Source organism: Schistocerca piceifrons, chromosome 1 (assembly GCF_021461385.2).
Source record: "Schistocerca piceifrons isolate TAMUIC-IGC-003096 chromosome 1, iqSchPice1.1, whole genome shotgun sequence".
NCBI lineage: Eukaryota > Metazoa > Arthropoda > Insecta > Orthoptera > Acrididae > Schistocerca > Schistocerca piceifrons.
In genome coordinates this window covers 202,028,022-202,041,735 of record NC_060138.1, presented here as the reverse complement: position 1 = coordinate 202,041,735, position 13,714 = coordinate 202,028,022, and positions in this window count along the sequence as shown.

Below are 13,714 nucleotides of genomic sequence, written 5' to 3'. Positions count from 1 at the left end.
GACGTGAACCGTATGTGCAGTTGACGGACTTTGAGCGAGGGCGTATAGTGGGCATGCGGGAGGCCGGGTGAACGTACCGCCGAATTGCTCAACACGTGGGGCGTGAGGTCTCCACAGTACATCGATGTTGTCGCCAGTGGTCGGCGGAAGGTGCACGTGCCCGTCGACCTGGGACCTGACCGCAGCGACGCACGGATGCACGCCAAGACCGTAGGATCCTACGCAGTGCCGTAGGGGACCGCACCGCCACTTCCCAGCAAATTAGGGACACTGTTGCTCCTGGGGTATCGGCGAGGACCATTCGCAACCGTCTCCATGAAGCTGGGCTGCGGTCCCGCACACCGTTAGGCCGTCTTCCGCTCACGCCCCAACATCGTGCAGCCCGCCTCCAGTGGTGTCGCGACAGGCGTGAATGGAGGGACGAATGGAGACGTGTCGTCTTCAGCGATGAGAGTCGCTTCTGCCTTGGTGCCAATGATGGTCGTATGCGTGTTTGGCGCCTTGCAGGTGAGCGCCACAATCAGGACTGCATACGACCGAGGCACACAGGGCCAACACCCGGCATCATGGTGTGGGGAGCGATCTCGTACACTGGCCGTACACCACTGGTGATCGTCGATGGGACACTGAATAGTGCACGGTACATCCAAACCGTCATCGAACCCATCGTTCTACCATTCCTAGACCGGCAAGGGAACTTGCTGTTCCAACAGGACAATGCACGTCCGCATGTATCCCGTGCCACCCAACGTGCTCTAGAAGGTGTAAGTCAACTACCCTGGCCAGCAAGATCTCCGGATCTGTCCCCCATTGAGCATGTTTGGGACTGGATGAAGCGTCGTCTCACGCGGTCTGCACGTCCAGCACGAACGCTGGTCCAACTGAGGCGCCAGGTGGAAATGGCATGGCAAGCCGTTCCACAGGACTACATCCAGCATCTCTACGATCGTCTCCATGGGAGAATAGCAGCCTGCATTGCTGCGAAAGGTGGATATACACTGTACTAGTGCCGACATTGTGCATGGTCTGTTGCCTGTGTCTATGTGCCTGTGGTTCTGTCAGTGTGATCATGTGATGTATCTGACCCCAGGAATGTGTCAATAAAGTTTCCCCTTCCTGGGACAATGAATTCACGGTGTTCTTATTTCAATTTCCAGGAGTGTATATTTCGCCACCAGTTCATAAGTATTTCACAGGACTCTGAAAACCCAATGGTCGCTGTAGCGGAACAGCTTTAGGCGTTGTCATGAGCAGCGCGTACGCCAAGACTGTGTTCGTGTCCCCCCTTGGGTATCGGTGTTAGTGATGTCTGTAGATTAAGCTACAATAAGTTAGCACTAAGCTGTCTCAAATGACCACATTGTCAACAGGACGTAAATCAACAACGTAAAAAAACGTAGGCTTCGCATTTTTTGCTTCTCATATTCAGTGAAACACGATAGTGATAATGTAAGTCACCACTGTAGTAGGACTAGAAGCGTGATTTGAGAGAAAAAAAATCATATATTAGAAACTACTGTGAACCGCTGAAGTCAAGAAGGTTGTGTTGAGGTGCGGTTTGACTGTTAAGAAACTGACAGCGTGCGAACGCTTTGGGTGGCCACCGGCATCGAGCTCAGTATCCCTCGCATACCTCGCCACGGTCGACGCCAAGTTTATCGTGACAACCCTCAAACAAATTCGGCAGAAGAATATTACCGAGTAACAGTCTATGCTCCCCTACTGGACTTTATGATAACTGATTTACGAGAAAGATTCTCTGCTGAAACTTTGGATGTGTTCCACCTTTCTGTTTCCAGTCCAGAAAGTATTGTGAAGATCTCTGCAGGTGAAACTGAAAAAATTGCAGAGTCCCTCACCAACCGCTTCGGTTCGTTGCTTGACGAGGACAAAGGCATTGCTTCTCTCATGTTACGGGATGAAACGTTGTTGTGGCGAGAGAAATGGAATCAAGAAAAGGAACGACAAAAAGAGCTTCCAACCATCGCCCCTGATATATTGGCTAGATGTGATAAGGATGCATAGCCTATAATACGCAAGCTTTTATTGGTCCTGGCAACGTTTCCAGTGACAACTGCATCTGCTGAAAGATCGTTTTCGTCGTTGCGGCGCCTGAAAACTTATTTAAGAACATCGATGAATGAAAACTGCCTCCTTTGTCTTTCACTTACGCATATTCATTACCAGATTCCTGTAGATGTAGAAAAAGTAATTACAAGATTTTTAAAAAGTGGGCGCAGAAGGAAATTAGAATTTAATATTTAAGAGCAGTATTTTGAATATACATATTTAATATTAAATTTTATTTTATATATACTATTGCATTTTTATTTTATTTCTTATTTTTTTTACAAGAAGAAAGAAAGAAATTTCTTGTTATTATTTACATTCATGACGAAAAACAGCTTATTATGAGCATAAAATGGCGTAATTAACAATATAAGATGATTTCCTGAACACAGTCAAATATCCTATTGTAACTTTTCGCAGTCGTATCGTCATTGCTCCGTATGAACACATGCGCGAATTCGATGGCAACATTCTGTCAAATGAAAGAAATTGGTGAACTAATTTCGAAGATTTAAGAATGGAAACAAATGAACATTAGCATTTTTATAGATTATTTTACATTAGCAGACAAAAACAGAGTTTTTCAAGTGCACGTGTCGTATTTGAAGAATATTTTATAGTTAATGGAGTAAGTTATTTCATTAAACACACTTAACACATAGCGATACGCAATTAAACTAAAAGCAGAATAATATATATATATATATATATATATATATATATATATATATATATATATGCGCGCGTATAGAGTAGTAATGGTTTTATTTGGAATTAATTTTTTGGAAGGCAGGTACCAAAAAATTTGCCCTCCCCTGGCCGAGACGCTGGATCTGCCCCTCATATATATATATATATATAGTCAAGAGCACATGTTTTGACGGATGGTAGCATTAGTGATTCTGAACAAAAAACTTGATGTGGACATACGCCCTGTTCCGATTGGTTTCCGAGATAGAACACTTTTTATGTGCAATTCTATTATTTTCTTTATTATTCATTGTCATTGTTTACAATGTACCACAGTAGTATAGAGGAAGCTGAGACCGACATTTTGATACAGGACGCTTGTGGTCAATCAAGTCGGAAAACTACCTCAAACTGGCCTACAAGAAGTACCTAACCTATTGCGCACGCGCGTCGCGCGAGACTTTCAATATTCTTGCGAACTCTTCGGGCAAACTGTTAGTCATAGACAAAAAATAAATAGGACCTTTGTGTAGCAAATTTAATTTAGTTTAATTGTGTACTGAGACACGTTTTCGTTGGATGTGGGGCTTTCGAGTTATTGAAGAAAAACGTGTAAAAGTGATAAACGTCTTCTATCTCAGAAACCATTCGCGATAGGGCATACGTCCACATAAAGTTTTTTTTTTTTTCAGAATCATTAATACTATCGCGTCTCAAAGCAAGTACCTTTCCTCCTGACTGACCCTGTATATACTGTTTGCGCACGTAAACTGTACTTGCATCAAAAGTAGTTGCTTTGGCCGTTGGCCCATTTACCCTCACACGAGGTTTTATGTTTCTTCCCTTAACAATGCTATTGATACAACCGGTAATCCTACCATTTACTACGTCATCTATGTACTGTAACAAAACTACCGAACTACATTAAATTATTCGCAGTTGCGAATATTTATAACCATCATCTGTATAATGGAATGACGACAATGAAAATTTGTGCCACACCGGGACTCGAACCCGGATTTCCCGCGCGAGCGGTTACCTTACAATTTCTTTTTTTTTTTTTTAATCTGATTTTGTTCGCTTTCGTTCGTTTCATCTGCTCGGGGCGGACGTCGCAAGACACCCGTTTCAGTTCGTCGTTGATCCGTTAACTCAGTTTTTTTATTACAGAGTGCAGCTAACCCTCTGACCGAACACGCTGAGCTACCGTGCCGGCTGTACCATTAGGCTATTCGACCACGACACACGGTCAAACCCAAACTTCCATAAGTCGTCAGCCATGTACCTACAACCTGTACTCGTACATCCATTATGTATATTCCTGTACACGGTAGACATTTTGCTTGACAGCCGCTTGTCCGGTGTCGGCGGATAAATACGATATTGCAGTGCCTATGTTATTCCGAATTACGATGCAATATTCCTTCGGACATGTATTCATGGAACATTGCATGGTAATTCAGAATAACACAGGCACTTCAAAAATTTTACCTGAAGCATGTCAACCAATTTACAAGGTTCTACATACGAATCACTTGGAGTTAAGAAAAAGCACATGTAATTATACTGCGTCATTTTTGTCGTGTAAGGCGGTTTCTATTTCTTGCATGTGCAGCACCCTCGTCGCTCGATCGTGGGACTCGGGAGACCTCACTTTTAGTCGTATAAACTAAAATGTGTGTAAAGAAACCACGTACATGAATGTTTCCCTGTATGTACAGTGTAATGGATAAAGTAAATGACTAGAGAAAGAGCTATTTTCTAGCTCTAGTCCACATGACACCAAGACAGTTCGTTCTCCTATGTAACAGTGATCCTGAAAATCACGGAAACTACGGGCAACGAACATAAAATTACCTCTAACGCTTGGATGAAGAGGAAGAATTCGAGATTAAGAGCAATTTAGAAGCGCTACGTATCAAAGAAATGGTGTTATTACAGTTGTCGCATTTATCAGGCCGTATTTTCTTCTCCATTCTTATGATAATACTTTCCTTGAAATTTATAGTATTCCGTTCTTCTGCAGGTTTTAAACACCGTATCAGTACAAGCCATAACGTCAGAGAATAGGTGCGGGTGTAAAAGGATTAATATTAAATAATCACTTAATGTGGCAAGTCTTGTGTATAGCTGCCACGCTTATCTCGGGATATCTCTGCGTCGTTCTCGCTTCCGACACGACTTACTTGGAATATTGCTAGTTAAGTAATTACGGGCTTAGATAAAATGAACGAAGAGCGAAAACCTCAATTCAGAGAGGAATTTGGCGGACTACTTACGACGGTTGAGCGGGAAAAATTCGAGAAACTAAGTAGCTCCTGAGTATATCTCGTCGGAAGCAAAAGCGGAACGACAGGTTCTTTTATTGTGAGTGAGCGGACTCAGTAGGGAACGAATAGGATGATTATGGGAGACGGGAAGCTCTTTAGGAAAGCGGAATAAAAAATTTACGAGCACTCCTGCGCGTTATTACGTTATATTTCTGTAGCCATAAAACAGCTTTAAGCTTTTTACGGTTCCGCGCCGTACTGGCAGCGTCGCAGAGTATCTGAATATTCTGAGAAAGGTGTAGCCGTCCTCGAGATTTAAATTTTACACGTCGCTCGAAACGTGCCTGCACTCCGCAAAATCGCATTCGGCATTTCAGGCTGCTTCGTACCGAAAGCGGGAATAATCGCGTCTGCACTTATGAAACTTATCCGAAGATCATAGTCTACCAATGAGCGGAGGTATGGGACTCCATAACCCATTCAAAACCCTAGGTTTATCTTGACATTAAATCTCTTCAACGTGTCTTGTTGACTTTCATTATTTGACATCAATGCTTCTATTCCCTTTGCAGCATCAGAGTGCTGTTCATACAACGCCTAACGCGTTGATAAATAATTCCTCCGCCTCTTCTTTTGATGTGTAGCGCTTTGAGCCAATTATGCTGCAAAGTACCTATTCTGAGAATATGGTACACAAATGAAAAACGAATTAAGAAAAAATTCTTATGCTCTTGGCGGAAGACCCACTCAAATGATCAGCAGTGGTTCAAAAGGCCTGCTGTTTCAATGCTCCCAGTCATACCAACAAAACAGTCAAACTATTAGCGTACATAGACCAAAAGTTGAGCTGGGATACCCACATAGGGGAGTTATGTACCAGACTAGCACGTGTAACCTACCTGCTGCACAAGGTGAAAGACAGCATCAGTGAAGAACAGCGTATTTTATGCATATTTTGCATTCTTGCACTCCCTCCTAATTATGAAATACTGTTATGGGGTAATTCTGCACGCTCAAAATTAGTGTTACAGAGTTTAGCCCAGGCAAATCATGAAGAGGCAATTAAAGGTAGTGATAGCATTATACAGCCTGTATATCTGCATTCCCTGGCAAAAAAGTGAAACACCGATAAGGGAAAGAGAAAAAGGAATGAAGTTTCTCGGACTGAGAGGGTATGTGGTGTTATTTCTGTGATTACAGTATCAAGTCAAATTTATAAAAAAAAATAGGTAACACGATCCCACTTATTGTTATGTTGTTGGGCGCTCTCTGGCCTGGATGCACACACTTATTCAGTTGGGAATAGTGTCATAAGGCCGAGTATCCTCTCCAGTTTCAATCCGGCCCGAAAATGTAGTAAATGATCATTAATGTCCTGGATACTGACACTGAATGGAGTTGACATCCTAACTGGTCCCACACATGTTCTATTAAGGACAGAGCGTGGATCTTGCTGACCACAGCAGAACCTCAACATCGTGCAGACAGTTCACAGAGACATGTGCCATGCGTGTATGAGCATTGTTCTGCTGAAAAACATCACCACAATACTGTCGCATGACGGGTAACACACGAGGGCGCAACGTGTCCATGATATTCACTGTGCCATCAGCGTATGACATACTGTGTAACTATTTTATTATTGTCAATACTATGAAAGAGACAGATTGCTACGCACCACAGAGAGGAGATGTTGAATAGCAGATAGGTGGAACAAAAAGACTGCAACACGTTTAAGCTTTCAATCAGAAAGCCAAATTCTAAAGTAGAGAACACATACACATTGATACAACCACAGCTCACACACGCATTACCACTGTCTCTGGCTACTGAGATCGGACTACGTGCAACAGCAACTGATGGGAGAAGCAATCTGTCAGTAGTGGAGGTTAGGAGGTGGCTGGGGTTTGGAGGTGGAGGGATAATGCTGGTTGTAGGTGCAAAGTAGGGCTGCTAGGTGCAGTTGGGAGGTTGGTCGGGGGGGGGGGGGGGGGGGGGGATGGGGGAAGCATCGGAAGAGGAGGAAAGTAGGAATGGAGAAAAAAAGACTAGTGGGTGCTGTGTAGTGCTGGAGTGGGAGCAGGGAAGGGGATAGGTGTGTGAAGATCAGGGACCAACGAAGGTTGAGTCCATGGTGATAACTGGAGGATATATTTCTCACCTGTGCGATTCAGAAAAGCTGGTGTTGGTGGGAAGAATCCAGATGGCACAGGCTGTGAAGCAGTTGCTGAAGTGAAGACAATTGTCTTGGGGAGCATGTTCAGCAAATGGGTGGTCCAATTGTCTCTTGGCCACAGTTTGTTGGTGACCATTCATGTGGACAGACAGTTTGTGGTTGTCATGCCCATTTAGAAAGCAGCATATTGGTTCCACCTAGTTTGTAGATCACACGACTGCTTTCACACGTAGCCTTGCCTTTGACGGGATAGGTAATGCCTCCGATTGGACTGGAGTGGTTGGTGGTGGAGGAGATGTGGGCATGTCTTGCATCCAGGGCTTTTTCAAGGATATAAGGCATCAGGCAAGATTTTAGGAGCAGGGGTGGACTAGGGATGGACAAGAAAGTTGTGTGGGTTTGATGGGCAGTGGAATACCACTGCAGTATAGGTGGGAAAGGTAGTGGGTAGGATATTCCTCATTAAAGGGTACGATGAGAAGTATTCAAAACCCTGGCAGAGAATGTGATTCAGCTGCTCCAGTCCTCAGTGGTACTGAGTTGCAAGGGAGTGTTCCTTTGTGGCTGGATGGTAGAAATGAGGGAGGTGGTAGGTGAAAGGAGAGATGAGGCATGAGAGATCATGATCTGTACAAGGATGGAAGAGAAATTTTGGTCTTTGAAGGCCTCAGTGAGACCCTCAGTATATTTGGAGAGGAACTGCTCATCTCAACAGATACTAAGGCCACAGGTGGCTGGATTGTATGTATGGGACTTCTTGGTATGGAATGGGTGGCAGCTGGTGAAGTTAAGGTACTGGTGGTGGTTGGTAAATCTGATGCGGATGGAGGTGGTGGAGGTAATGATGTAGCCACCTGTGAGGTGGAGAGCAAAATCAAGAAAGATGGCTTATTGGGTTGAGGAGCACTAGGTAAAGTGAGTGGGGAGATGGTATTGAGATTGTGGAGGAATGGGGATAGGGTATCCTCATCCTCAGTCCAGATCACAAAAATGTCATCAGTGAATCTGAACCAGGTGAGGAGTTTGGAATTATGGGTGGCTAAGAAGGATTCCTCTAGATGGCCCATTAACAGGGTGGTATACCATGATACATGTGGATGCCCATTGATATACCATGGATCTGTTTGTAGATAACACTTCAAAGGTACAGTAATTGTTGGTGAGTATATAGTTTGTCATGGTGACCAGGAAGGAGATTGTAGGTTTGGAGTATGTCAGACATTGGGAAAGGTAATGTTCAATAGTAGCAAGGTGTAATCTCCCCCCTCTTTCCTAATTTCAGTTATCGTCCACAGTAAGCAAAGTCTTTTATGAAAAATTTGAGAGGAGGAAGGATTACAATAAACTTTCTAGTTTGCTTAGCATTTTGCATAAAGTTGGCTCCAGTTCTTCCTGTCTAGGGGTCTGATTCTTGAAACTGAAATTCTCATATTTTAGGCCCTCATTGATCTAAATAAATTTGAAGTGTGTTGTTGCAAAATTTTTTTGTTATGTTAATATATTTTGTCACATTTTAGTATATCATACAGTTTTTTGAATTTTCACATTAACAAAGCTGAAATTACATTGTTCACCCAAAATACAAAAATGTGTCTGATCATGTCTAAGGCAAGCTTACTATTACTTCACTCTGCAGTAATAACCATATTCCAAAGGATTTACAGTTTTTCTTGGCAAACAAATTTCTGTTAATTTCAATTGTTATTTCATAAATGAACCCAGAAATTAACATAGTAAACAGTACTGGATTGTGTAATTAATAACATAAACTTTAAGTGTGCCAAATAATCTGTAATTTCAAATCTTTCTAAAAAAAATAATTTTAACTGCACATTCAGAATTACAACATCAAAACTAAATTAATTCCTTTTCATAAATTTTAACTTGAAATATAACATACTGTGTATAAAATTATATAAAATTTTTCAGAAAAGCAGCTGAGATAATACTGACCTGTCCAAAATTCAAACTATAATACTGGTATCAACAACTAATGTTGAGGAAAAGTAATGCTAGAGGAAGATGTTCTGTTGGGAATGTTAGTAGTTGGTGGACTTGCTATCCAACACTATGTGCTTCACTTAAGTGACTGCTTCACAGCCTGTAGCACCTGGATTCTTCCTACCAACACCAGTTTTTCTGAATTGCACAGGTGAGAAATCTTCTATGTTCCCATAACCCCCATGGCTCAACCTTTGCTAATCCCTAGCCCTGCTCCCACTCCAGCACAATGCCATCTTTTATTCCACCAATGCACCCACTAATCTGTTTCCCCATCCCTACTTCTCTCCTTTTCCACTCCCCTCCCCACTCCTCAAACCTCATGACTGCACCTATCAGCCCTAATCTGTCCCCACCACAACCTTGCATGCCCCAACAAGCAGCACATCACTTTTCCCCACCCTTACCCCACTATCCTTCCCCTTCCCACACAGTCTCCTCCTTACCCCTAACAAGCAGAGATTGATTCTCCCTTCAGGTGTAGTTGCTCGCAGTCCAACCTCAGTGGCCAGAGACAGTGGTTGTGTGGGTGAGAGTTGTGCTTGCATGAATGGTTCAAATGGCACTGAGCACTATGCGACTTAACTTCTGAGGTCATCAGTCGCCTAGAACTTAGAACTAGTTAAACCTAACTAACCTAAGGACATCACACACACCCATGCCCGAGGCAGGATTTGAACCTGCGACTGTAGCGGTCACTCGGTTCCAGACTGTAGCGCCTAGAACCGCACGGCCACTCCGGCCGACCCTTGCATGAAGGTGTGTTTGTTTTCTACTTGAGAATGAGGTCTTTTGGCCAAAAGCTTAAATGTATAGCAGTCTTTTTGTTGTGCCTGTCTGCAACTCATCATCTCCTCTATAGGGTGAGTAGCAATATATCCTTTTTCATAATATTGTCATTATTCCATCATGGATTTTCCATTATTCTATTTTATTACTGTCTAGTACTTATTATCATTTACCTGTTTAATTATTTATTACCTTTGTTATTCACTTAACTATGAAGTGCATTTATTTTAAATTGCTCTATCATGTAATTGTTTATTGTTATTGTCATTTACTTAATTATGCAGTGTATCTATCTTTTATTATTTTCTTTTGATTAGTGACATTTGCCTGAGTATCTTTCTTAACTTTTGATAACACTAGTTGTATGTAAACATGAACAAAGATAAATAAACCATTCGTATTCGTGTTTGCAGAGGAAAAACATAGCTAAGATCTGAGTTGAGGGAGGACAGGTGGGATAATTGGTGTAAGTTTTGGAATGAATGTGAAAATAGTTTGGAGATTTCGCAGTAAATAGCTCTGTAAATATTAAATATCCTACACATGTCCTTGCTTTCGCAAAGTGAGACTGAATGCATATGTCTGTCTGTTTGGCAGGATAGGATGAGAGTTTGGACTGTGAAGATTTTTTTTCTAGTCCATCCTGGCTACACCCCTTGGGGATGCAGCCAGGATGGACTGGACATAGACCGGGGCATTGACTGGGGGCCTTCCGATGTATGAATTTAAAGCTTTGTCCTGTGAACAAAACCTCCAAATGATTTGGTAAAATTTTGATGCCTCGCACTCCATTGACCTGTGTATTTTGTCTCTTCCAACCTAGTGTGTCAATATGCTGCTCCATCTGAGGTTGAGGCTGCTGCTAGTGATGCTGCCAGTCTGCTAGTCTCTTGTGTGGTGCTAGTCTTTGTACAACTGTTCTTGATAATTCCTTATTTCTTCCTATAACTCTGAATTTTCCTGACATAGTAACACTTTCAGCTATTCACCTCGTGTAATATGGCATGAGCCATACACATTGTAGGCTGCACTACTCTTGAGTCTTGTCGACTGTTGCACCAGTAGCACTATGTTGTTGCTGATATGTGAAATTGTAAAGGGAAGAAAATTTGCATGCTGTTGCTCAAAATTTCTGACGAAAGCAACATATGTTCTTCAGTGATGAGCCACTTTTATTTTATGTGATGTGCTCTCTGTGCAAGGCTGAGAACCTTGGGTCAATGTTCTTCTGTCAGGAGGAGCCTTTTGTCGACTTCTGCTAAAGCTCAGTTAATCAGCATTCTGCATTGTCTCTGTGAATCCCATGACCCTTCATATTAGACACTGCCAGTCTCTTTTGTCTTTTGCGTTCATAAGTGTTCATACTTCTCTGGAATCACTCCTGTCCTGCTGCAACAATGTCGCTCCCTGCATAGTATTAGTAATATTTTTTAAGTGTGAATCCGCTTGATTATTGTAATTGCTATATTGCTTGGAGTCTATCAGTCAAGTGTAATTTGACATCTATAGTCTTGTGCTCTCTTCAAATAAGTGTAGCTTGCAGAGACAGTGGAGGCCTGAGGAGCCGTAGTCTCCATAACATGTCATCTGAAAATATATCGAGTCCCACTGTGTGCCTCATGTATCATCATAGTTGCAATGTTGTTTTGCTTCCAATATTCTCTTCATACAAGGCCTTGTGTATTTGTTGTTCAGATGCAACAATAATGCCCTTCTTTAACACATCAAACTTGTTTGAGGTAGGTGGAGCGGCAATAATATCACTAATGATGTGAGTGGCAATTATGTCACTAATGATGTGAGAATGTTCAGCTAAAATGTTCAGCATTGCCATAAATTTATATGTATTGTACACACTCCTTAAATTTGTAAAATGGATTCAGTTGTTTGAAACCAAGTCTGTGGGTGGGTGGGGTCAAATGTCGGTAACTTCGGAATGATTCACACTTGCCATTGTTCAGCACTAACCACTCACTTGAGAGGCATTGTATTGCCAGATTCATATGACGATAAGTATACTCATATTGTGTCCTGAATGACCAATGCATATTTCATGTGACTGTGCAGTTTAAACTGACATCACTCCACTCCAATAGCCACAGAGGATAATGCGAAGTGGGTAGAAATGTCAGATTATGAACCGGTGTGGTAGAATTTGGCATGGTAGAATCAGGCACAGTTGTCTCTTACAATAACACTGGCGGATTGTAAAATTGACCCATCTGTGCATATATGTAAAGTTCACTGTACATAGTGCCCTGGTGTATGGTTGTATCCACACTATAACACAGTGGCTGTCCATTGCTTTGTTCACATATTGTTCCACCATTATCACCATGGACATTGAAGTTAATAGTCACTGACTCTTTCCCACTCTGATCTGAGTCTTCTTGTGTTGATGAAATAATGATGGTGTGAAGATCACAATTTGATTCTTCCATCTGAAGAAGGAACCCTTCCTCCTACTGATGACACAAATGTACCATTGTGAGCAAATGTTCCACGCTGGCCCAGTGTCAAAACACTCAAAGTTATGAAGAATCCACAAAGTCCGAGTCACCACTTTATTCATCAAGCTTAGGCAGTTGAGCCAAGTATGCTCAACACCATTTAAACACATAGTAACTACATTAGTATTTGTAAATCTGAACAAGCACATTAACACAACTAACACAAACCTCAAGAAGTCAAAAGATAGTGAGAGCCAGCAAACACAAGGAGCTCCCAACCTCAGCACATTTATGTTGGAAAGTTTGCCAGTCCAAAAATTCAATGATATTTCCAGTCCAAATTCAACGATACTGCAAGTGTATTTGCCTCTAGTGCTTCACGTAATTATAATATGCAAACAAGTTGCGCCACAATCCATTTGCATCACCTACACACTTGAGACAACTATACATTTGAGGGTATGATACTGATTAGCCTCGTTAGCCAGAGAAGAGATAAACAGGTTTACCTTACTCACTTTGATGTAAAACTATTGACGGAATGGATGCAGATATAGTTTCAGACTGAACTGGTCAGGTGCTAAAATGCTTGTCCTTCTGTTGTACATAAATGTGGCATCAATTTCTACCCATAGGTTTTGCAACTAAACGGTTCAGCCATAGATATTCAAGGACTTTGGTACACACTGATGGCCAATATCAGTTGATGTGCAGTTGACAATAGTGCCAAAGCTACTACAGTACATGCCTGTTGTAATCACCACAACAATGATGTCACAACCCTTGTGGAAGGATGTCTTTATGATGATGGTATGTATATAAGGTGACAGATCACATGTGTAATGTTCACCATTTATCACAAGATGAATTACTTACAGATGACATGTCAACATTTTATAAACAGAGATCACTCAGTTTACAAATGAGCTCCATTTGACCTAGAAAAGACATAACTAAACTAGTTGTCATTCATCAGACATCCATGAAAGGAATGCCTTGGAACAAGGAAGGTCAGGTGAACAGCAACTCATCTTTATGTAAACAAATAATCTTCCATGTTTCTTTTAGATGATATTGCAGGTCTCTTAAGATCACTTCATTGATGGCCTTGTAGTATATGTCCTAATTCCAGTGCTTTTTCTTATGTTGTCAGTCTTTTGCCTGTTTTGATGCTGTCCTCTGTTTTTTCCTACCTTTTGTTGATCTTTTTATCTCTATGTTACTATTACACCCAACATCTAGAATTCCCAGTTCTTTCATCCATAACG